We start from the raw sequence: 24,762 nt of genomic DNA, 5'->3' as shown, positions 1-24,762 counted from the left end.
CAAGGAGGTGTGCCATGTGTGGTACATGGGCATTTCCATGAAACCATTCATCATTTTTTGCCACAAAGCCGATCTACTAACATTAGTTGACAGGTATTTGCATAAACAAATTATGCTTCCTTGTTATAAGCATTACGATAGAGAAATGCTAACGTTTCACCAAACATATCCAAATTTGCATGTGTTATGTATTCTACATCACACATACAAGGTGGGAAAAGGATTTAGCTTTGTCAGAGTATAGTATTTTGTACTGGAATGGCACTACAAGTGTACTCTTCCAGTACAAAACCTATGCTTGACATCACACACACAACTGCACACTATGGCGTGAGGCAGCCTAACCTGTGCCATTGCTAGGGGAGAGTGCAACAGCACTGTATATCAATAGATTTGGCACTGTTGGTTAGTGCGCTGCATTGGATCAAAACATAGTAAAACTGCCCCCTATGTCTGTTGTGGAATATTTACCAAACCATCAAAAATATCCTTATAAAACCTGGAAATTATAAAAAACGTTATAGATGAGTGATTCTGTATATTTCATGTCTTGTCCATGTTGAGATACTTATTAGAATCACTCAAGCTCAGATTTAAATGTTCAGTTCGAGGGGCCTATTTACAAAAAATTGCCATAGAGCAGTGCCACAAGTCTTTTTGCTGTGCTGCCCCACGCTAAATTGAAAAGGCAGGAATGCACCGTATTTATGAGATATGGTGCATTCCTGTCCTTTCAGTGCCACAATTTGGTGCCTTGCACCAACACAGGCACCGTTGCACCATGATACAAGGTTGTCTCCATTGCTGCAGGATTGTTTTTGTGCAGGAAGGGGCACTTTCCTGCACAAAAACATTCCATGGAGGCGCTGAGAAAAAACAAGGAGGAATTAAAACGTTTCTCCTTATTATGCCTGCTCTGGGGAGTTGCAAGGTTTTGGCGCTGCCCCAAGTTTACGTCATTTAGTAAAACTGGGGCAGCGTCAAAATCCAGGGGTGTTGCATGGAAGCACCCATCGCAACGGTCATGAAAAGCCTCCTTGCCTTACTCCATATCTATTAGGTCATGCAAAGCCACGCAGGGTGGTTTCGCACCGCTCATAAATATGATTGAGAGGCCTGAGCCACTGAATTGTCAAAAAAAAGTGGCGCAGGTCTCCTGTAAAGAAGCTGCTTCGTTTGTTCCGGTTTGGCTGGGCTTGCTTATTTCACATGTTTTGCTGAAGACCAAAATTGCCCCTGGTGGCTACATTTACTAAGACTGTCTCATTTATTTACTCCTTGAGAGGATGGAAAATGTAGTACCAAGTCTTTCCTGAAAAAATACGTTTTTGGACAGCTTGAACTTTCGAATGCTGCCAGAACGTCGGAGTAACGGAAAATGAGGCACCTGCCAATGAAACATTCTATCATCTGTTAGTACATGATTAAAATTAAAAAAAGTCCTGGTGAAAACAGTCCGCAAATGCAGGCTGCCGCAGATGTTGCCACGTACGATTCCTCTATGTGGACATAAGACTTCGCTTTCTCATTGACTGTTAACTTGATTGATACAAATTATTTTTCTAACTCACATTCTTTATTCTCTCCTATGCATTATACGTGAATATTCAGACTGATACATAGATTTTCAAGAAATATGTACCCTATATGTCGATAAAATGCTTTTTGAATTACCTTTCGGTCTGGCTTGACAGAGCAGCTGTCATCAGATAACTATGCGAGAACCGCCAGGAAATGAGCTTTTTCTACGCTCAGAAGGACACGTTTTGATTGGGCAGAAATTGTGTGCTTTCACAAAAAAAGGACTTGCACTCCACACAGCTGTCATCATTTTGTTTATTAATCCAGCAGCCTGAGCTTAAACTTTAAGGGACACACACATGCCTTTATAATGCTGTTAAAGTGTCTTCGATAACTAGGTTATCAATGGTGTTTTTCTCTGGAAGCAGCAGAGATGAGAGGAGACAGTCATTTATGTACATGGATTTTTTGTTCTGGCTTGACAATTTGTTCATAAGCCGATCTATTGGCATAGACAATGATTTTTAAGTCTGGCTCGGCATTGCACCTGTCTCCATGCCCTCATGTTCATAGCCACCGGTATTCATGGGTCAGCCCACTTCAAGCATTGCTTTGAAAAAGTGCCAATCATATCTCGGATCAGTTCACGTTTTTCGCACTTTGGCGTATCATTCCTCCACCCGCTTTACCTGCAGCGTATAAGGAACTATTTTATATCAGACAGGTACACTCAATGTCACAATCTTTGCCACATTCAATTCTATAACGCACACATATCTCAAAGCAAACCTTTTTTGTTGCTTTTTCACTGCAACAGGCATTTTGCAGTGCTTTTGTTTTATAAGCAATTGCTGGAGCTCTGGAGCATACAACCTTCATTCCAATTCAGTAACAAACATCAAACACTAGCGCGTGATCCTCTGCCCCTCCAGCTCAGCACCAGACAGAACCCTGTCATCCTCACCTGAGGTCAGATTGACTTCCTCCTGTGACTCTTCTGTTTCTGGCATCGCCTTTACTTCTTTTTGCCCGCCCTGAACTTTCCAGCTTGCACTCACTGCAGCACCCCGTCCATCACCTTGTTGCAATAGAATCACTGACAAAATATTGAAAGACAAATTATCTATCTACAATTATATCGATACAAAATTATCAATAACATTATTATCGACATCATATACTTATTTAAGAACTCACCAAATTATCGAAGATACAATATCGAACTACATAAATATAGATACCACAAATCTCGCTAACATACTTATCGAAATCCAAAAATATCGACCTTCATTAAAAAACATTGACTAGGTTAAAAATATCAGACACAAAAATATCGACAACACTAATATCGTAGTTTTAAATATATAGACTATATAGAAGTATAAAAAATACAAAAATAAAACAAAATAAATATCAATAAATTAATAAAAACACAATACAAAATTAATAATAAACAATAACAGTTTTACTACATTAAAAAATCTATTAACACAGCCAAAAAATTACTAAAACATTATTAACAACATTACTACATTAAACATTAATAATATTAAATATTACTATTATACTTTAAGTATATAATATATAATAGAAGCTATTTAAATATACATTACAAGATTATACACAAAATACTACTAATTAGAGTTTTCCATATTTGGAAACTAACTACCAAAACATTAAAAAAAAATATACAAATTAACCAATAGAAACACTCCAGATTCAAACTAACCAATACAACAGAGATTACAACATCCAACTCACTATATAAACAGTTAAACTTCATTCCTATTCCACACCCAAAAAAAGAAAAATAAAGAAGGAGAAACTCTACAGGAATTCAACTACAGATATAAGAAGATCAGCATATACCCAATATTTAACTCTATCAAAAGTAAGTATACTAAATTTAACTCAATAATACTAAAAGCAAACAACTTTAAACATTAATATACATAAATTATAAATTAATCAATGTCTTCTTTCTATTATATATTGCCACTAAAGGAAACTCCAGAACAAACTAAGAAACTACAGAAAAGCCCCCAAAAAGATACAAATAACAAAGTAAGTATTTACCAACCCAACTTAAACGAATAGAATAAACAACCACGCAAACTCAAAACCAATGCCAAACCCCCTACCCACCCCCTATAAAAAATATAGAAACAAATACTAAGACAAATGTACTTTTATTTTCCAGACAAAGAAAATACAGAAAGAACATTCCACAACTAAAGAGTAAAAGTCATCGAACTCAAATACATCAAAAACAACTTTGTAAGTATGTTATAACTTAGGGGCCGATTCCGATAGCCGGTCGGACAGCTGTCCGCAGCCTTACCGTGTGACCGACATGTACCCGGAGCCGGTCCATCCTGTAGAGTAAGTACGATGCGCATAACTGCCAAAAACACGACCGACACGAAGGCTGTGATTCAAGCTCCATTCTCCATCTGAGCCGTAACTCCTAACGCTGAACCGAGTCGCCCGGAAGCAGTATCCATAGCAGTTTCTGGCATGACAAGTACAATTCGTACTTGCTACGTGCCGGACGGGTCGCCACGTACGGGACGTCAAGCATATCAGCTACGATTCGCGCCACAACTCAATACACGGCTATGAGACGGACCAGCTTGCAGTGGGTACGAGACGGAGCAACAAGCAGCGTGTACGACACGAACACATCATGAATCCCATCACGCAGGTCATACCAGTACTCTACATCTATGACCGGCTCAGGAACCGACACCGACGGCGCAGGCAGTAAGTCAGACACCTACCACATAAACAAACGGCACGTACCCACAAAATGGCACACACACACAGGGTATCCACATCCTGGCCACTAACAACAGCCCACCATAGTGGTTGCATGGCTAGCACCACTAACACCCCCACCCATAGGGCTTATGTTGCCCATCACTACTGCCGCCCACACCCATAGGGGACCTGTTGCCCAGCATTACTGCCACCCCCAGCCATAGGGCTTATGTTGCCCATCACCCCTGCAACCACCACTCACAGGAGACCTGTTGCCCATCACTCCTGCCACCCCAGCCATAGGGCTTATGTTGCCCATCACCCCGGCTACCCCCACTCACAGAGGACCTGTTGCCCATCACCCCTGTCACCATCCCCCTAGGGCTTATGTTGCCCATCACCCCTGCCACCCCCACTCACAGGGGACCTGTTGCCCATCACTACTGCCACCCACAGCCATAGGGCTTATGTTGCCCATCACTACTGCCACCCCCACCCATAGGGCTTATGTTGCCCATCACTACTGCCACCCCCACCCATAGGGCTTATGTTGCCCATCACTACTGCCACCCTCACCCATAGGGCTTATGTTGCCCATCACTACTGCCACCCACAGCCATAGGGCCTATGTTGCCCATCACCCCTGCCACCCACACCCATAGGGGACCTGTTGCCCATCACTACTGCCACCCCCAGCCATAGGGCTTATGTTGCCCATCACCCCTGCCACCCCTACTCACAGCGGACCTGTTGCCCATCACCCCTGCCACCCCCACTCACAGGGGACCTGTTGCCCATCACCCCTACCACCCCCAGCCATAGGGCTTATGTTGCCCATCACCCCTGCCACCACCCCCCATAGAGCTTATGTTGCCCATCACCCCTGCTACTCCAGCCATAGGGCTTATGTTGCCCATCACTACTGCCACCCCCACCCATAGGGCTTATGTTGCCCATCACTACTGCCACCCCCAGCCATAGGGCCTATGTTGCCCATCACCCCTGCCACCCACACCCATAGGGGACCTGTTGCCCATCACTACTGCCACCCCCAGCCATAGGGCTTATGTTGCCCATCACTACTGCCACCCCCACCCATAGGGCTTATGTTGCCCATCACTACTGCCACCCTCACCCATAGGGCTTATGTTGCCCATCACTACTGCCACCCACAGCCATAGGGCCTATGTTGCCCATCACCCCTGCCACCCACACCCATAGGGGACCTGTTGCCCATCACTACTGCCACCCCCAGCCATAGGGCTTATGTTGCCCATCACCCCTGCCACCCCTACTCACAGCGGACCTGTTGCCCATCACCCCTGCCACCCCCACTCACAGGGGACCTGTTGCCCATCACCCCTACCACCCCCAGCCATAGGGCTTATGTTGCCCATCACCCCTGCCACCGCCCCCCATAGAGCTTATGTTGCCCATCACCCCTGCTACTCCAGCCATAGGGCCTATGTTGTCCATCACCCCTGCCACCCACACCCATAGGGGACCTGTTGCCCATCACTACTGCCACCCCCAGCCATAGGGCTTATGTTTCCCATCACTACTGCCACCCCTACCCATAGGATGGGTGATGCGCAACACATACAGCATACTCCAACATCAGGTATGTCAGCAAAATACATCCCCCCTAACATCATGTCAGCAGTGTGTAGTCGGTGACAAAGTCCCACAACAGTGATTATGGCTACGAACATACAATGTAAGTAACAGCATATGTGTGACCAACACATGAGTGTGACATACACAAGGCAAGCATCACCATAGCACTGTGGCAATGTAAAAAGAACACCCCTCACTGTATAGAACAGAAGTTAAGTGCGGGCTTCCGAAATGCAGCAGATGTTGAGCATTGTGGTGATGGGGACTAAACCCCCCCTCATCACAGTGACCAAAAGGTAAGTGTCATCATGTTCAAAGCTGCAAATAGCAAACAGCATGTAGGATCCCTGCTCCCAACACATTAAACACTTCTGTGGCAAACTAGTGGTTGTGTCCTATACACACAGAGATGTGGTGAGGCTAACAGTGCTGTGAAAACATAACACACTCTCGGCCATGTGCACACAAGTACCACACATGGGGGCTGACAATGCATACAGTGTACAATAACACAAGAGCAGAAGTGACCATCACCAAGCATGCACACATCTCGAAAATAGACACACCAATCAAAACAACATGTGTAGACTGTAGGTGTCAGCTTACAAACTCACATTCCATGCCAGCAATGGCACCTAATAACCAGGATGAATATACACATTGATGTGATATGACTCACCGGGACAGCAGGCAAAATCACAGAAACACCATCCAGACAAAGGCCCACAACAGCAATACCAATGCACTGGTGCAGATGCACAAACCCAAACAGGCAAACTCACACTGCACATCTGACACAGCATGTGTGTGTGTGTGTCACAGTATCCCCAGGCAACTACACAACACATGAGGGGGGCAGAACCACAGTGACACAGATGTGGACACAGTGCCATGCAAAAGTAAACCATCATTGGGACACCCTCAGTGGGCAATCAGGCATTGGGAGATGAAAGGGAGCACAACAGACACATGTGACACAAGCTGGAATGTAAATCAACTAACACAGCAAGAGACTGACACACAACAGCACTACCCCCAGGGACCAGACATTGGGGTGACACAAGCATGCATGACACCTCCACTGTGATGACAAAGGCAGATATCGTACAAACTGGGAAACCCAGACATGTGTCCTGTGCCACAAACGTACATCACACATACACAAACACAAATCACTCAGCATGGCCCCTCATCCATGGACAAACGGGAGCTAGGGGACCATCCATGCAAACATTCACATCAGTCCACTCTCAACACCACACACCCTGAACTGCAACAATGTGTATCTGTGAAGCCCACATGGACAGGTGACATTGCACATGCACCCATGACAAATACAGGAATGTTGGGAGGAACTAAGGTGCACAGACACATCACACAAGGACAGTTTACAGCCCTGGGGAATGACAGACATACTGCACAGTATGCGGTACATGGCCATGACCTCAAAGCTCACGTAACCTTCAGAATCCCTGCCACAGTCCCAGGACAATGCAGAAGCCAAGGAGAACCACAAGGCACACATGCTGACACCTGCCAGCATCGCAGCCATGTACCCGACAAGTGGGAGCAGTCACACACACATACAAATGTCTTAATCACTGAAAGGTACCACCTAGGGACAACTACATGATTTAGCAAATAAACAGATGCCTTGAGGAACCCTGACTGTGTCCCATCTGTGTCTGACAACATCATCACCACTCATAACTGACAAATCCCAATGATGATACACCAATTAACAGTAGTGTGTCATGCACCCACACATCTGGTAGCCCATTGGAAAAGTAGTGGGATGAACCCAGTACCACTCAGCAAGCATCAACAACAGGAACATATCAAGGGAACACTGTCTGTTTATGAACAGGGATGTGGACACACACACATGCTCATACAACACACACCATGGGCCCAGGCCATGTCACTGGACAACACACTTACTTGAGGGGACACAACTCCTGTGGAAGCCCAGCTGTGCCAAACATATTCACCGCAAGTCTCACTCATGTCTGCAGAACACTTGGTCACTCAGCCATCAGTTACCACACAATGAAGGCTCTGGTCACAACAGCCTGGGTACGTGAGTCTCTCCTAAGTCATCTGCACATACCCAAAACATATGTCTAGCAAGTTGCACAGAGGACCCAGTTGCTCTATACCAATGATGCCCACACCTGTAGGTCCAGTGTTGATGAGCACAAAGCCTGTGGAATTGACAAATTGGACAATGGGAAGCACATCATATGTGCAGGGGTGCAAGCCAGAGATGTGACCATGCAAATGAAATGCTCACAGAGAGATGTCCACAAATAGTTGATCCTGGCACACCTGCAAAGGTAGCTGCAAAGGATGACATGGATACCCACCAGAATTGGATACATATCTCATGGACCTCAGGGAATACCTCACAGCAACACATCAGTATTCAACATTGTAAACAAAGCATCACAGGTGCAAGGGCATGTTAAACAAGTTAAACATCATCAACATAATGTACAGCTAAATCTAGTTCACAGGGATAAAGAAAAACGTCTGTTCAAATAAAAGGCCAATGGCCAGTCCATGTCCAAATGCCAAGGAGTGAAGTAGAGTGACAACTGTCACACATTGCGTGCCTGCACTGCTAAGGACCGGGGTCATCCCCTCGGAGGGGCATACATGGGGGCAGGCCAGGCACCGCAGGGACAGGATCAGGGCGCAGCAGAAGGAGGCAGTGAAGAGGTGGTGGATGCAGGCGAGACACTTGCAACTGCAGTGGAGCGGACTGAAGTGGTGGGTGCTGTCACAACTGTGGGGCACAAGTCAGATGGGGTGGGTGTCGGCACAACTCCAGTGGGCAGGTCAGATGGAGTGGATTGGCTCACCACTGCAGTGCCCAAGTCAGACAGGATGGTCGTGGACTCCAATGCAGCGCCTACATCCATGGGAGTGGAATGGGGTGCAGGTGAGGTTGGCAGGGCATGGGGGGACACGGTGCCCACATCAGTGGCACTAACCGTCTGACCAGGTGTGGAGGAGCAAGTGCTAGGGGGGATGGCCTTAGCATTTTGGGGATGGTGTATCTGTGGGTGGGGGAACCCAGGGCAGGGAGTGGCGGGGGAACCTCTGGAGTGGTGGCCTGGGGGATGGAGGACAGAGACTTTGCCTTGGGGCTGTGTGGTGGCGGGGGGTCTTGCTCTTCTGGTGCCAAAGGGACTTGCGGGTGGGGGTCTCTGTCTGACTGCACCTGGGGGAGGGTGTCCAGGTGTGAGGGGCACTCCCCTCTGTGTGTGGGGACATCCTCTTCCCCTTGTAATCAGGATCTGCTGGGTCGGTGGGGAAGAGGCCAAGGTCACAGAGGAAGAGCTTCTGGGGAGATGGGGTTGCAGGTGATGCAAGGGAAGAGGGCTGGGAGGGAGAGGTTTCGGAGGACTGCGGAGTGGTTGTGGATGACTGTGTGTGTGTCTGCAAACCAGCCCCTGTGAGTGTGGTATCAGTCCCCTGCGCTTTCATGTGTGCACGTCTAGACCTTGGGTTGGGTGTTTCTGTGCTTGGGACAGGTAGGGTGCAAGCAATCGTGGGTGGTGCAGGGGTAGGAGGGGTGCAGGACTGATGGAGGAGGGACACTGCTGCTGTCAGGGAGGAGACCACGGACTGATTGGTCCTCTGTAGGGCAGACATGCCCGAGGAAATGCCCTCCATGAATGACACCAGTTGTGTCAACAGACCTGTGTGTGCATGGAGGACCTTCAGCATCGACGTCTTCCCTACATGGATCTGTCGAACTAAGTCCACAGACTATTCACTCAGGGTAGCAGGGGACACAGGGGCAGGGGGTGCGGTGCCTGGCACAAAGGAGACATGCTCACGAACACGGGAGCCCACAGGGACCTCTGGGATGGGAGCCCATGGGAGGGTGGTGGTGGCGGTAGCGGGGACAGCCTCACTAGCTGGGGTTTGGTGGCTGCTGACACCCGCCTCCACAAGGGAGTCATCCTCAGAGCTGCTGTGGCCCTCAGCTGGGGAGGATGATGCTGACGACTCCTCTATGTGGCTCCACTCGTTCTCCGTGCCACTGGGTCCACCCAACTCCTCTCCTTCTGTCCCTGTAAGGCTCTGTGGCTCCTCCTGGTCCGTGGAGCTGTCTGGATAGGAATAGGAAGTAAGAGAACAACATCAGTCACCTGCACCGACTACACACACCACAGTGAGTACATCACATCACAGGGAAAGCCCTGGCATCATCAGCTGAACACAGTTCAAAGTGCCAACACAGTGTAGGATAAGACAATTGTAATTCTCAACATCAACCATGGCACACACATCCCTCCTTGACTTTCACGCATATGTCTTTTGCATGTTGGATGCTAACACCCCAATGTGCCAACATGTACCACCCACACATTAATTGTACATGCAAGTGAACATGTAGGAGTATGTCACTATACACACAGCACATCTCTTGCTACTGACTCAATGCAGGTGTCCGGATGAAGGGATGGGCAGAGACTCATTTCACATGCTTGTGATGCATGCCAGCAACACACGCTATCATGTACTCATGTCCTGATGGGCAATGCCACAATGGGGTGCATGGTGCACACTTGCACACAATGCAGGATCACTCATAGCAAGTTAAATGCCATAGCACTGGGATGCCCTGAAAGTCAGTCAACACTGTCTCCTGTCACAGGGGCAGGGCATTCAGACAACAACAATATGCACTGACTCACAATCCTAGTTCAGGGGTAAAGCTAACTCTGCAGATGACCGGCAAACTTTCCCATCCCATGCAAACAACGTATCCAGGACCCAGAAGACCCCACATCCTGCAAATCATACATATGAGTCTCTGCAAACACAAATCCCTGTACATTAACACATCACAGTCTGCCATGCATGTAACCCAGCTGCATGAAGGACACAGTTGCATACACCATTGTGCGCTGTCAGATGATCACACACCTATATGTCACACAGGTCTTGTCTCTCATAGTCACATCTCAGATGTCATGCTGACCCTCTGAATCATGGACACCCCAGTTGTACGTAACAAGCCACACCCTAATGATACAGAGGAAGACACCTGAGGGCACATGTCACTAAGCACAACCTGCAATTTCATAAACAGGAGTGGGATTACAGAGTGTTTCTAAATGCCCTTGAGGAGGCATGACTGGCCAGGTCTACTTGAAACAGTGTTTGGCCCTGGACAGCAGTCAGGTGGCTAAGCAAGTGTGACTTGATATGCATACTCCTGAGTCCTGAGGCCAAAAAATTGGAGTCCCCTGCTGCATGGTTTTGTTTGGAATACCCCAGCCACATGTTGCGAGTCAGACCAGCAATTGGTACACATCTCAAGGGCACACACAGATCACATGTCAGATCTCAGGCATTGTGTAAACAATTGACCCACCCATGAAACACACAACACAGTCACGGGAACAGATGCTGACCTGTAGCTGAAGCATAGCTGACTGCAGGGACACAGTGCCCTAGTGACACAAGCAACAAACTGTAGGGGCCACACCTGTGGAACAGATGAGGAGGGTGCATCACACAATTGAGGGACATGAGTATTGGACTACAAGACCGACATAATGTGGAAGTGTGACCAGGCCAAAAGACTGCTATTAGCATGTCAGACATAGTACACAGATCAGGCATGGACTTACCCTCTTCCTGCTGCTGTCTGGCCTTCAGCTGCCTATCCAGTTCCGAGAAGACTACCGCCAGGATACAGTGCATGTGGGGAGTCAGGGTCTAGTGTCCGCCCCTCCTGCATGGAGGTGACAGCTTCAGCTGGACTCTAGCTATCTTCCGGGTTCAGCCCCGAAGGTCCTGCCACCTCTTCAGGCAGTTGCGGATCCGGCGCTTGTAGACCCCCACAGAACGAACAGCCCGGGTGATGGTCAGCCAGATCTTCTGCTTCTGGTGGGCATTAACTTGTGAGGATGACAAAGTGAAAAGTACATTAACACACATGCCCCAGATTTGTGCAGCACACATTTTGATATACATGTCATCATCACAAAGGGAAATGAATTACACAGGTAGTGCAACCATGGGGAAGGAGAAATCACCTGCATGTCTGACATGTTAACAATGCCTGGATAGTTTAAGCTTGCAATAATGCACTTTAGCAGCAGGAAACCAATTCATTACATGTACCTACACACTTTGGGGGATGGAAGTTGTCAGTGAGAATGCTTGCCACTGGTGTACACACTGCTAGTACTGCTAGTCAGACAACATGCATAATTAGGAAGGCAGTGGACTGCACACTCACCTGCTCCCCTGGTTTCCCATAAAGATTGCTGTACTGTGGAAGGAGCCCGTCCAGCAGGGCCTGGTTCTCCTCCTCAGTGAAGGCTGGGGCCCTCTCCAGAGTACATGCCATAGCAGGAGCCAGAGGATGCAGAGAAAGCAGCAGTGGTGACATGGATGTGGTCCAGTAGCATGTAGTGCAGGCAAGTGAGCTCCCTGGGGGCCAGCCAGCCTTATATCTGTGCTGCAGAGGCAGAATCTGTGCCATGTGTCCCAAGTGATAGGTCCAACACAGTTGCATTCTATGAATCTGGCCAATCCATTTAAAAGTACGACTCGTACACGCCTTCTTCCTCGTTCAAATCTTCACCTTCATGGAACACTTGAAATTGCAACATTGTTGTAGGCATCCAACTGAATTTCCAGTGCACACCTCGTACAAGTTTTGAATCCGCATCCATCTCCATGACAGTCCGGAGCCAATGGGTGCGCCCGGCTCGTTCAACTGACTGTACAACGCGTATTTTGAATATACACATGCACACGTCTCCATGCGATTCAATGGCCAAGGCGTACGCCTGTCTCGGACCATGACTGTCTGACCCGTATTCATGATAGTCACCCGCGTCGGTCCTCATTGCATTCAATTACAAAGCGTACGCACGGCTCGGACATGACCCATGCAATACATACGCATTGTCACCCGTGTCGATCCTCATTGCATTCAAAGACAAAGCATACGCACGGCTCGGACATCACCCATGCAATGCATACGCATTGTCACCCACGTCGGTCCTCATTGCATTCAATGACAAAGCGTACGCACGGCTCGGACATGACCCGTGCAATGCGTACGCATTTTCACCAGCGTCGGTCCTCATTGCAGGCAATGGTAAAGCGTACGCAAGGCTCGGACATGACCCGTGCAATGCGTACGCATTGTCACCCGCGTCGGTTCTCATTGCATTCAGTGACAAAGTGTACGCACGGCTCGGACATGACCCATGCAATGCGTATGCATTGTCACCCGCGTCGGTCCTCATTGAATTCAATGACAAAGCGTACACACGGCTCGGACATGACCCGTGCAATGCGTACGTAGTGTCACCCGCGTCAGACCTCATTAGTGTGACTATTATACGGAAGCAACACACATATATTGGCCAGGGACACCTGTGCACACCTACCACACTACAGCATTGGCCACACAGTGTTCCATGGCATGTAAGGCTGCATTCCCTGGGTGTTTGGGGGGCCACATCTGGTTTTTTGGCTGGCACTTTGTGCAGCCACTCCCAGGCTGTGCACGTGTACATGGGGGCACAATCCTTTGTGTGTTGTGCATATTGCCACTGTGATGTGCAATTGGACAGTAATGGGCATGAGTCACGGACACAGTGTCAGGTTGGATATGTTTAGGACAGGTCACATACACCCTGAGTCCTGGGGGTGATGGCATGTAGGTCACAGTGAGACCTGTAGCCATAATACTGATGTGCACCCACAGTCTGTGTGCATGTTGTGTCTCAGATGTGTCTGATCAAATGTGCCCAATGGGTGGCAGTCTCCACATCTATGTGGTATATGCATCAACCTTGATGGGGTGTGTGTCTAAGAGACGTACATGTAGGGCCGGCAGGAACAGCAGTGGACACTACCTGTGGGACCTATGCTTGTCTTGTGGTGGGTACGTGCTACGCCATTTCCATTGCTGTGTTGATGTGGCAATACAGGGACCCTGGGTTTCTACATGGCAAAGATCTGAGATGCCTGTGAGACATGATGCCTCAATTGTCACTGTGGTGTGTGTTTGGAACGTTGCAGCAGCACATAGGTTTGGTGACACAGCCAGATGATTGGCCATTGCACTACATGGGACTCATGTGGACATGTGGAATTGAGATGTGAGGCGGTGGTCTTGCTCACTTTGCCACTGGATTCAAGCAAGCCTGGCTGAAGATGGCTGAAATGCCAGAAACTGGTCATAGGAAGCTTGTTTCCGGTCCAGGGAAGGCATGGCTTGGCAGTTCGGGCTGGACTGTTCCCATGAGGCACAGGGTCAAACTGATTTGCATATGGCCATGTCTGAACTGGGGTGGCAGAGTGGGCTAAAGAACGGTGATGGATCAAACCCAGATCTGTTGACTGGGTGTGAGAGTTTGATTGGCTCTGATGCTCCGTCCATCACCACCCCCTTTTGTACCGCTTTGTTCGCCATAATTTGGCAGGGTATGCTCAGACATGAGTTCCTTGCACACTTTGCCACTGGATTTAAGCAAGCCTGGCTAAAGATGGCGGAAATGCCAGAAACCGGTCCTAGGAAGCTTGTTTCTGGTCCAGGGAAGGCATGGCTTGGCAGTTCGGGCTGGACTGTTCCCATGAGGCACAGGGTCAGACTGATTTGCATATGGCCATGTCTGAACTGGGTGGCAGAGTGGGCTAAAGAATGGTGATGAATCAAACCCAGATCTGTTGACTGGGTGTGAGTGTTTGATTGGCTCTGATGCTCCGTCCATCACCACCCCCTTTTGTACCGCTTTGTTTGCCATAAGTTGGCAGGGTATGCTCAGACGTGAGTCCCTTGCTCACATTGCCACTGGATTCAAGCAAGCCTGGCTGAAGATGTCTGAAATGCCAAAAACCGGTCCGAGGAAGCTTGTTTCCGGTCCAGGGAAGGCATGGCTTGGCTGTTCGGGCTGGACTGTTCCCATGAGGCACAGGGTCAGACTGATTTGCATATGGCCATGTTTGAACTGGGCTTGCAGAGTGGGCTAAAGAACGGTGATGGATCAAACCCAGATCTGTTGACTGGGTGTGAGTGTTTGATTGGTTCTGATGCGCCGTCCATCACCACCCCCTTTTGTACCGCTTTGTTCGCCAATAAGTTGGCAGGGTATGCTCAGATGTGAGTCCCTTGCTCACTTTGCCACTGGATTCAAGCAAGCCTGGCTGATGATGGCTAAAATGCCAGAACCCAGTCCTAGGAAGCTTGTTTCCGGTCCAGGGAAGGCATGGCTTGGCAGTTCGGGCTGGACTGTTCCCATGAGGCACAGGGTCAGACTGATTTGCATATGGCCATGTCTGAACTGGGGTGGCAGAGTGGGCTAAAGAACGATGATGGATCAAACCCAGATCTGTTGACTGGGTGTAAGTGTTTAATTTGTTCTCATGCTCCGTCCATCACCACCCCCTTTTGTACCGCTTTGTTCGCCATAAGTTGGCAGGGTATGCTCAGACGTGAGTCCCTTGCTCACTTTGTCACTGGATTCAAGCAAGCCTGGCTGAAATGCCTGAAACCGGTGCTAGGAAGCTTGTTTCCGGTCCAGGGAAGGCATGGCTTGGCAGTTCGGGCTGGACTGTTCCCATGAGGCACAGGGTCAGACTGATTTGCATATGGCCATGTCTGAACTGGGGTGGCAGAGTGGGCTAAAGAACGGTGATGGATCAAACCCAGATCTGTTGACTGGGTGTGAGTGTTTGATTGGTTCTGATGCTCTGTCCATCACCACCCGCTTTTGAACCGCTTTGTTCGCCATAAGTTGGCAGGGTATGCTCAGACGTGAGTCCCTTGCTCACTTTGCCACTGGATTCAAGCAAGACTGGCTGAAGATGGCTGAAATGCGAGAAACTGGTCCTAGGAAGCTTGTTTCCGGTCCAGGGAAGGCATGGCTTGGCAGTTTGGGCTGGACTGTTCCGATGAGGCACAGGGTCAAACTGATTTGCATATGGCCATGTCTGAACTGGGGTGGCAGAGTGGGCTAAAGAACGGTGATGGATCAAACCCAGATCTGTTGACTGGGTGTGAGTGTTTGATTGGCTCTGATGCTCCGTCCATCACCACCCCCTTTTGTACCGCTTTGTTCGCCATAATTTGGTGGGGTATGCTCAGACCATGAGTCCCTTGCACACTTTGCCACTGGATTTAAGCAAGCCTGGCTAAAGATGGCGGAAATGCCAGAAACCGGTCCTAGGAAGCTTGTTTCTGGTCCAGGGAAGGCATGGCTTGGCAGTTCGGGCTGGACTGTTCCCATGAGGCACAGGGTCAGACTGATGTGCATATGGCCATGTCTGAACTGGGGTGGCAGAGTGGGCTAAAGAACGGTGATGGATCAAACCCAGATCTGTTGACTGGGTGTGAGTGTTTGATTGGCTCAGATGCTCCGTCCATCACCACCCCCTTTTGTACCGCTTTGTTTGCCATAAGTTGGCAGGGTATTCTTAGACGTGAGTCCCTTGCTCACATTGCCACTGGATTCAAGCAAGCCTGGCTGATGATGGCTAAAATGCCAGAACCCAGTCCTAGGAAGCTTGTTTCCGGTCCAGGGAAGGCATGGCTTGGCAGTTCGGGCTGGACTGTTCCCATGAGGCACAGGGTCAGACTGATTTGCATATGGCCATGTCTGAACTGGGGTGGGCGAGTGGGCTAAAGAACGATGATGGATCAAACCCAGATCTGTTGACTGGGTGTGCGTGTTTGATTGGTTCTCATACTCAGTCCATCACCACCCCATTCTGTACCGCTTTGTTCGCCATAAGTTGGCAGGGTATGCTCAGACGTGAGTCCCTTGCTCACTTTGCCACTGGATTCAAGCAAGCCTGGCTGAAGACGGCTGAAATTCCAGAAACCGGTCCTAGGAGCTTGTTTCCGGTCCAGGGAAGACATGACTTGGCAGTTCGGGCTGGACTGTTTCCATGAGGCACAGGGTCAGACTGATTTGCATATGGCCTTGTCTGAACTGGGGTGGCAGAGTGGGCTAAAGAACGGTGATGGATTAAACCCAGATCAGTTGACTGGGGGTGAGTGCTTGCAATGTTCAACGCTCCGTCCATCATTTCCTTTGGTTTTTGCTTTGTTCGCCATAAGTTGGCAGGGTATGCTCAGACGTGAGTCCCTTGCTCACTTTGCCACTGGATTCAAGCAAGCCTGGCTAAAGACGGCTGAAATGCCAGAAACCGGTCCTAGGAAGCTTGTTTCTGGTCCAGGGAAGACATGGCTTGGCAGTTCGGGCTGAACTGTTTATATATGGCCATGTCTGAACTGGGGTGGTGGAGTGAGCTAAAGAACGGTGATGGATTAAACTAACCCTGGGCGTGGTTCACGAAGTAGCACTTCGCGAAGCTACGCAAAGTGCAGTTCGCACTACGCGAGCTACGCGTAGCACTTCGCGAACTGCCTAGTACCTTGTTTGCACTGTGCCAGATGTTGTTTTCAATGATTGCACAGTACGGACAAGCAACCGGCACTGTGCAATCATTGAAAATGGCATTTAGCACAGTGCGAGCTGTAGTTTTCTGCTGCTCGAGTAGATTTTTACTTGAGCGGCAGCTTTCTCAATGCGAACTGGTAGTTTCTCACCGCGAGCGGTCGCGAGCATACGCGACCACTCGCAATGAGAAACCTGACCTCCACGCGTTGGGAATCTCGCCGGGAGGTTTATTTTCCATGCTCGCGATCGCCAACTTGATGTTGCTGATCGCGAACAACGAAAAAGTCTCGCCGGGATGTCATTTTGCTTGCTCGCGGTCGCCAACTTGACGTTGAGGACCACGAGCAAGCAAAAAATGACCGCAGCACTACACAACACTACGTTACGCGTGTTCGCACTGTGCTACGTGCAATTCACGTAGTGCGAAGTAGCGCGAACTTCGCAAACTACGCGAGTGTAGCGTAGTGCTTTGCCCAGGCTTAGATTAAACCCAGATCAGTTGACTGGGGGTGAGTGCTTGCAATGTTCAACGCTCCGTCCATCATTTCCTTTGGTTTTGTTTCCTACCCCTAACCAGGGTGATACATGCAAAACTAATACCATCTATCACCTAGGGAAACAAAGCCATGAGAGGGAGAGATGCTGAAACACTGAGGGGCGATTCCGATCCGGGTCGGAAAGCACTCCGACCGAGTCGGATTCGGACAGGCCGACCGAGCGAGTACGATGCGCACATATGCTGTCGGACTCGGTTCGGTCGGACTCCCATAGATGTCAATGGGAGCCGGTTATACGACACGTACATGGGCTCCCATTGACAGAATGGGTACGTCTCGAACAAGTGCACTCCCTACAGTGGGTACGCGTCGGTGCCATCCGCACCGTACATGACTGTGTTGGGGAGACCCATGGGTCACCCCCTGCGTCCGAGTCGTAGGGCTGCGGGTGTTTGGGGGTCTGACGCAGACCCCCAAAGTCCGACTCCAGGAGCTTTTGCGAGCGGACACTCCGGCTCGCACAGGCTGTCCGACGCGTGCATCGCACTGGCTTGGTCATGAATCGCATCCATTGCACGCCTCGGTTAGCTTACGACCGAGACGTACGGAGCGGTTCGGACCCGGGAACAAGTCGGTCGGTGAATTTCATGTAGCTCGCATCGTACTTGCTCGCTCGTACGGCTCGTAGTTTTTCCATCCGGATCGCGTTCGGTGATCGGAATCGGCCCCTGAATGGCACCATAGCAAAAGCTTTGCGAATGATCTATGGGTTACCAGGATATACATCATCCGCACAAATGAGGCTAGAATTCGGGTTACAGAGACAAGAGCTGGCCCGTAAAGGAGCATTTATTAAAAACTGGTATAAAATCAAAAGAGGGCAGCCCGATTCGCTGAACGCCTACCTGTGGAAAGAATTACAAACCACAGAGACCTGCCCAGCTAGACACTATTTGGACACTGCACCTGATGAGCTGGGGATATGGCACCTCTGGGAATCATCAGGGACCTATGTGAGTTTCAAGAAAATAGTGAACAACATTGTTAAAAAAGAATCCATCATACAAGATAAAGCCATCCTGTCGGAATATGCACATGACTGGCTTACCATACAGACTTACAACAAAGCATCACCTCAAGCATACCTCCACACCAGCTTCTCTAAAACCACCAAAGAGAAGTTTCTGAGATTCCGTCTAGGCCTATTACCATCTGCATACCACCTGCAGCATTGGCTATCCCCCCAAAGCCAGCAAACTGTTGACTCTGTGGGGATGGTGAAGAGGACATAGTGCACCTCATCACCATATGTAGGGAATTAACAGGGCAACACCGATCCCTCCTCAGACCACTCTTCAATAAGAAACATATACTGACCTGTAGGCAAGCAGTGCTAGCAAGCTTCTCCGGCGAGGACATCCAAATAGCTGTCGCCTGGTAAAACTCTTAACCGCAGGTGATCTCAGTATCAAGAAACAACCTGATTGCCTGGGATGTGGCACTGTGGCTGGGCTGACTCTGGTTCCCTGATCCACCTCGCGCAAGACTCTGACTGCATCTCCACTATATCGAGAACTCCAGCATACTCAAGCCCTGGCACACCTTACACCCACATGGATCATCCAATTCTGAACGGTCGAGGGAGCAGCGATCCCGCGCTATAACAACCCTCCAAAACAGCATTCGTGGCCTGGAGGCTCACGATGTGGAACGCTAACACTTAATACTCAAAATTAGCTGTTAATAGAAACCTTTCCTATTTTGCACAATTAGTTCCTACTATCTTTCAATGGTTTTAAATGTGAGCATTTGATTTTGGTGCAAAGGTCTTAATCAACTATGTAGATAGCCTGCTGTACCCTTTGAGCTAAACGTCGAACACACTAGTGAGTTAACTTTTGCTGCCCTGCACTAAGCCCAAAAAGTCGCTATTGTACTCTGCACTTTCTTATGCACTCTCTGGCACCTGCCTCTTGCCGCTTCCTCTATCCTGCTGCTAAGATTCTGACCAAGGAGGACAACTTATTTTCTGCATTGTTGCTAAACTTCTGTTTACAAAGTCGTTAATTTGGACTTTGGCCCAGTAAGGCTTTGGGAGGCCTACTTTTATGTTATTTTATTGTGTTTTAACTGTGGCTTGCATTGCTGCTAAAATTCTGATTAAGGAGGACAATTTATTTCCTGCATTGATGCTAAACTTCTGTTTACAAATGTCGTTAATCTGGACTTTGGCACAATAAGGTTTTGAGGGGGCTCATCTTAAGGTTATTTTATTGTGTTTTTAATGGTGGCTAACAGCCGTTTAACCCCTTCACTGCCAGGCCTTTCCCCTCCTGTGCACGCCCTTTTTTGGCTATTTGGGGTAGTGCGCGCTCAGGCCCCTGTAACTTTTTGACCACATAAGGTATCCACGCCAAATTTGCATCCTTTTCTTCCAGCATCATGGGGATTCTAAAGGTACTCAGGGTTTGTGGATTTTCCTAGAGGGGTTACAGACATTAGCCAAAATACAGCAAAATTTTGGTTTTGTTCGGAAAAATTGGAAAAACGGGCTGCAAATGAAAGCATCTTGGTTTTTCCCTGCAAATGTTATCAAAAAAGGGTTTGTGGGGTTGAAATCACCATTTTCCCAGCTTTTCGGGGATACCAGACTTTTGTCAGAAACCCAACATACTTTACACAGTTTTGGCATTTTTCTGGGACATAGCCTAATTTTGCTATTTTTTGTGCTTTTGACCTCCTTCCAGTTAATGGCAGAAATGGGTACAAAAGCAATAATGGATCCTGGAAAGCTATACATTTTCAAGAAGAAGACAAAATTCTGAATTCAGCAAGGGGTCATTTGTGTAGATCCATGAAGGTTTTTGTATAGAAACTAACAGTTGAATATAGGATAAATTGAAAATTAGTTGAAAAAAAACCCTTTTGTGTCAACGTTTTTACCTGTAACTTCTTCTAATTATGACAGCTCTTTGAAAGCAATATACTATTACATCCGCTGGACATTACTGGTTGTGGGGATATATAGGACTTGTAGGTTCACCAAGAACCCGACGAACCCAGAGCCAAAAACTGAGCAGCAACTTGCAATGTTTCTTTATTATGTACCGGGTATATCGTAATTATTCTGTAAAAATGTGTACATGGAAAAATCGGTATGAAAGACACCTATGTATTTCTGAAATGGGAACAAAATATAAAGTTTAGAAACAGTAGATATTTGCACATTTCTAAAATTGGGAATACTCATACTAGCATGAGAATTATCAGTCATTTTTTAGAATGACTTCTTTTTTACACAATATCTTTCATTTGGAAGGCAGAAATGCATCGAAAGTCAATAGATAATAACAGTTTCTTTACAAAAATAAATTACCCTAAGTCTCCCGATAAAAATGGTATCTCACTTGTGTGGGTAGGCATAGTTCCCGCGACAGGAAACGGCGCAAAACGCAACGTGGTCACAACTCAATATCGCAGTGAAAATGTACCCTTTTTTGGCAAAGTGCCTAGCTCTAGTTTTTGAACCCTAGCTCTACGGGCACCTTGGGAAACCTAGCAAACCTGTACATTTTTGAAAACTAGACACCCAGTGAATCCAGGATGGGGTGACTTGACTGCCTCCCACCAGGGTCTATTACCCAGAATCCCTTGCAAACCTAAAAAATTGACAAAAAAACACATTTTCCCCACATTTCTGTGGTGGAAAGTTCCGGAATCTGCTTGGATCCACAAATTTCCACCCACCCCGCGTTCCCCAAAGTCTTACGAGAAAAACGGTACCTCACTTGTGTGGGTCGGCCTAGTGCCCGCGACAGGAAACGGCGCAAAACGCAACGTGGTCACACCTCAATTTCGCAGTGAAAAATGACCCTTTTTTGGCAAAATGTCTAGCTGTAGTTTTTGAACCCTAGCTCTGCGGGCCCTTGGGAAACCTAGCAAACCTATACATTTTTGAAAAATAGACACCGAGGGGAATCCAGGATGGGGTAGCTTGACTGCCTCCCACCAGGGTCTGTTACCCAGAATCCCTTGCAAACCTAAAAAATTGACAAAAAAAACACATTTTCCCCACATTTCTGTGGTGGAAAGTTCCGGAATCTGCGTGGATCCACAAATTTCCACCCACCCCGCGTTCCCCAAAGTCTTACAAGAAAAACGGTACCTCACTTGTGTGGGTCGACCTAGTGCCCGCGACAGGAAACGGCGCAAAACGCAACGTGGTCACCCCTCAATTTCGCAGTGAAAAATGACCCGTTTTTGGCAAAATGTCTAGCTATAGTTTTTGAACCCTAGCTCTGCGGGCACCTTGGGAAGCCTAGCAAACCTATACATTTTTGAAAACTAGACACCCAGGGGAATCCAGGATGGGGTGACTTGACTGCCTCCCACCAGGGTCTGTTACCCAGAATCCCTTGCAAACCTAAAAAATTGTCAAAAAAACACATTTTCCCCACATTTCTGTGGTGGAAAGTTCCGGAATCTGCGTGGATCCACAAATTTCCACCCACCCTGCGTTCCCCAAAGTCTTACGAGAAAAACGGTACCTCACTTGTGTGGGTCGGCATAGTGCCCACGACAGGAAACGGCGCAAAACGCAACGTGGTCACACCTCAATTTCGCAGTAAAAAATGACCCTTTTTTGGCAAAATGTCTAGCTGTAGTTTTTGAACCCTAGCTCTACGGGCACCTTGGGAAATGTTAGAATCCGGGGTCTCTGGTTGGCGCAGGTATGCACTTGCAACAAGCAGGGACCCTTTTCATCTAAGTCAGGGCAAAGGATCACCTCTTTAAAAATAACCCCTGCTCACCCTCTAGGTAACGTGGCGCGAGCAGTCAGGCTAAATTTCCAGAGGGCATAAGGTTAAGTGTTCAAGTTGTCCCACACAATAATCACCACCCCACCACACAAAAGACACAAGGCTGTATTTATCAAAAATAAAAGTCTTTATATAAAAGGTTTCTTTCAGGCAGGTTGCATAAATACAGTTCTCTTGGTAAATTAAAGTTCCAGTTACTTGCAAAGCTTAAGGGCCGTCCACAGGTTTCAAAATGGCACAGTTCTACTTAAAATCAGGTTCTTAGGTCTTCTGCGCACTTCGTAGCGCCTTTGTGATGCTCTGAGCAAGGTTTTTGCAGTGCCTTGCCGTTTCTCACGCTTCCCGCGTGAGCCGGAGTACGCTTGCCGAGTCTCACGCTTCTTGCGTGAGCACCGGCATTATCTTCCAATGCGGTACGGTTCAAAGCAGGTACGGTTCGAACCACACTGCTCCAGAGGCCAGTACGGTTCAAACCAAGGTTAGTACGGTTCGAACCAAGGCCAGGCAGTACGTTTTAAAAGCGCAAGGATTGCAGTAAGTACGGACCGGACAAGCACCAGTACGACTCGGACACGGGCCGTACGATGTCAACCAGGGTATTATAGAAGCAGGTACGAGTCGGACTATGGCCCCAGGCAGTACGGGTCAAACTCAGTACGCACCAGCGAACAATACTTTCAAGGCAGGTTCGGCTCGTACAACGGGCAGTGCGGGCCGTACATTTTAGCGCAAAGGGGCACAGTACCTTGCAGCTTCACGGGAAGGTTCGTGGCGGCCTCGCGGTCCAGTCCAGGGGTGTCCCACGTCGTGCTGGCGTCCCAAGTGTCCAGGGGACGGCGGTGCTTCGTGGGGCGCTCGGGAAGGATGCAGGTTGCCACGAAGGGGGACAGAAGCAGGAGGGCAGCCTCGGGGTGAGATCACAGTGCCGCGCGCTGTTAGCTTCGGCCGGGGATGTGAACCAGCGCACTTTCATCCTTTGCACACACCTCCACAACCCGGCGGGGGTCACAGGGGCTCGGGCTCAGGCACAGAGATCTCCACCTTACTTTGCGAGCTACGGCTCGAGGGGGCAGCTGCTTACTTTGCTCGGGCTGACAGGCCTTTATATTGCTCACTGCCACTCCAGCAGCAGAAGTCGCGTTCCTCAGCGAGATCAGGGGATGCACAGGTTCTCCGGGGTCAGCTTGCAGAATCACTCCTAGGCACTTCTCGTCTTCTTCAGGAAAGGTAGCGCCCACTGTTCCTGGGGCGCAGATCAGGGGGCAAGTTCACCAGCAAGCCCTTGGAGATTGTTTAAAGCACAAGTTGATGCAAAAGTCTTTTCCTTAAGTCTTTTCCTCTCCTTCTTGCAGCAAGGCACCCACTGCAGGCCAGTCTCACAGGTCAGAGACAGTATTCCTCCTTCAGCTTCTCCAGGTCCTTCTCTTCGGGCAGAGTTTCTTCTTGGCGCAAACAGGATCTGATTTCTTAGGAGCCAGGCTCCTACTTTTATACAGTGATTCTTTTGTTCTTTAGCGCCAGGGGGCCTGGGCCTGGCTCAGTCCAGTTTTGGAGCACTTTGTTGTGGTGACTCTGCTCTTTCCTTTCAGCAGCAGGGCAGAGACATCAGCCGCTCCACAGGGGGCGGAGCCGGCTTTGTGCTGGCAGAGCACAGGTCTATTCAAGAGTCAAGGTGTACTCCTCCCACCCATCCTGGTGTAATCTCTCTACCCACCACCTGGCAGCCAGCCTGTCTTTTGGAATTCCCCAGTCCTGCTCCTTACTGTTGCTAGGCAGAACACACACACACAGCAGAGGCGGACTGAAATGGCCAGGTCAGTAAATACTAACTTTCTAAAAGTAGTATTTACAAACACAGGATATTAAAATAAACTTTACTAAAAGAAGTATTTTATTATTCTGAGTTCAGGCTAACTAAACATGACTTTCTACCATGCTCTATGAGTCCACTGGGATTACAGGGTGTAGTAAATCCAGCAGCCCATTCTGGCCTATGGAGAGCAGGTAGCCTTCAATAGTGAAAAACGAAAATGGCTGTAATTCACTATTAAGACATGCCACACACATCAGTGCATGTCCTACCTTATGCCTACA

The sequence above is a fragment of the Triturus cristatus genome, chromosome 4_1 (genome assembly GCF_964204655.1).
Source record: "Triturus cristatus chromosome 4_1, aTriCri1.1, whole genome shotgun sequence".
Lineage (NCBI taxonomy): Eukaryota > Metazoa > Chordata > Amphibia > Caudata > Salamandridae > Triturus > Triturus cristatus.
The sequence above is the reverse complement of the archived record's forward strand: the minus strand, read 5'-3'. Positions refer to the sequence as shown.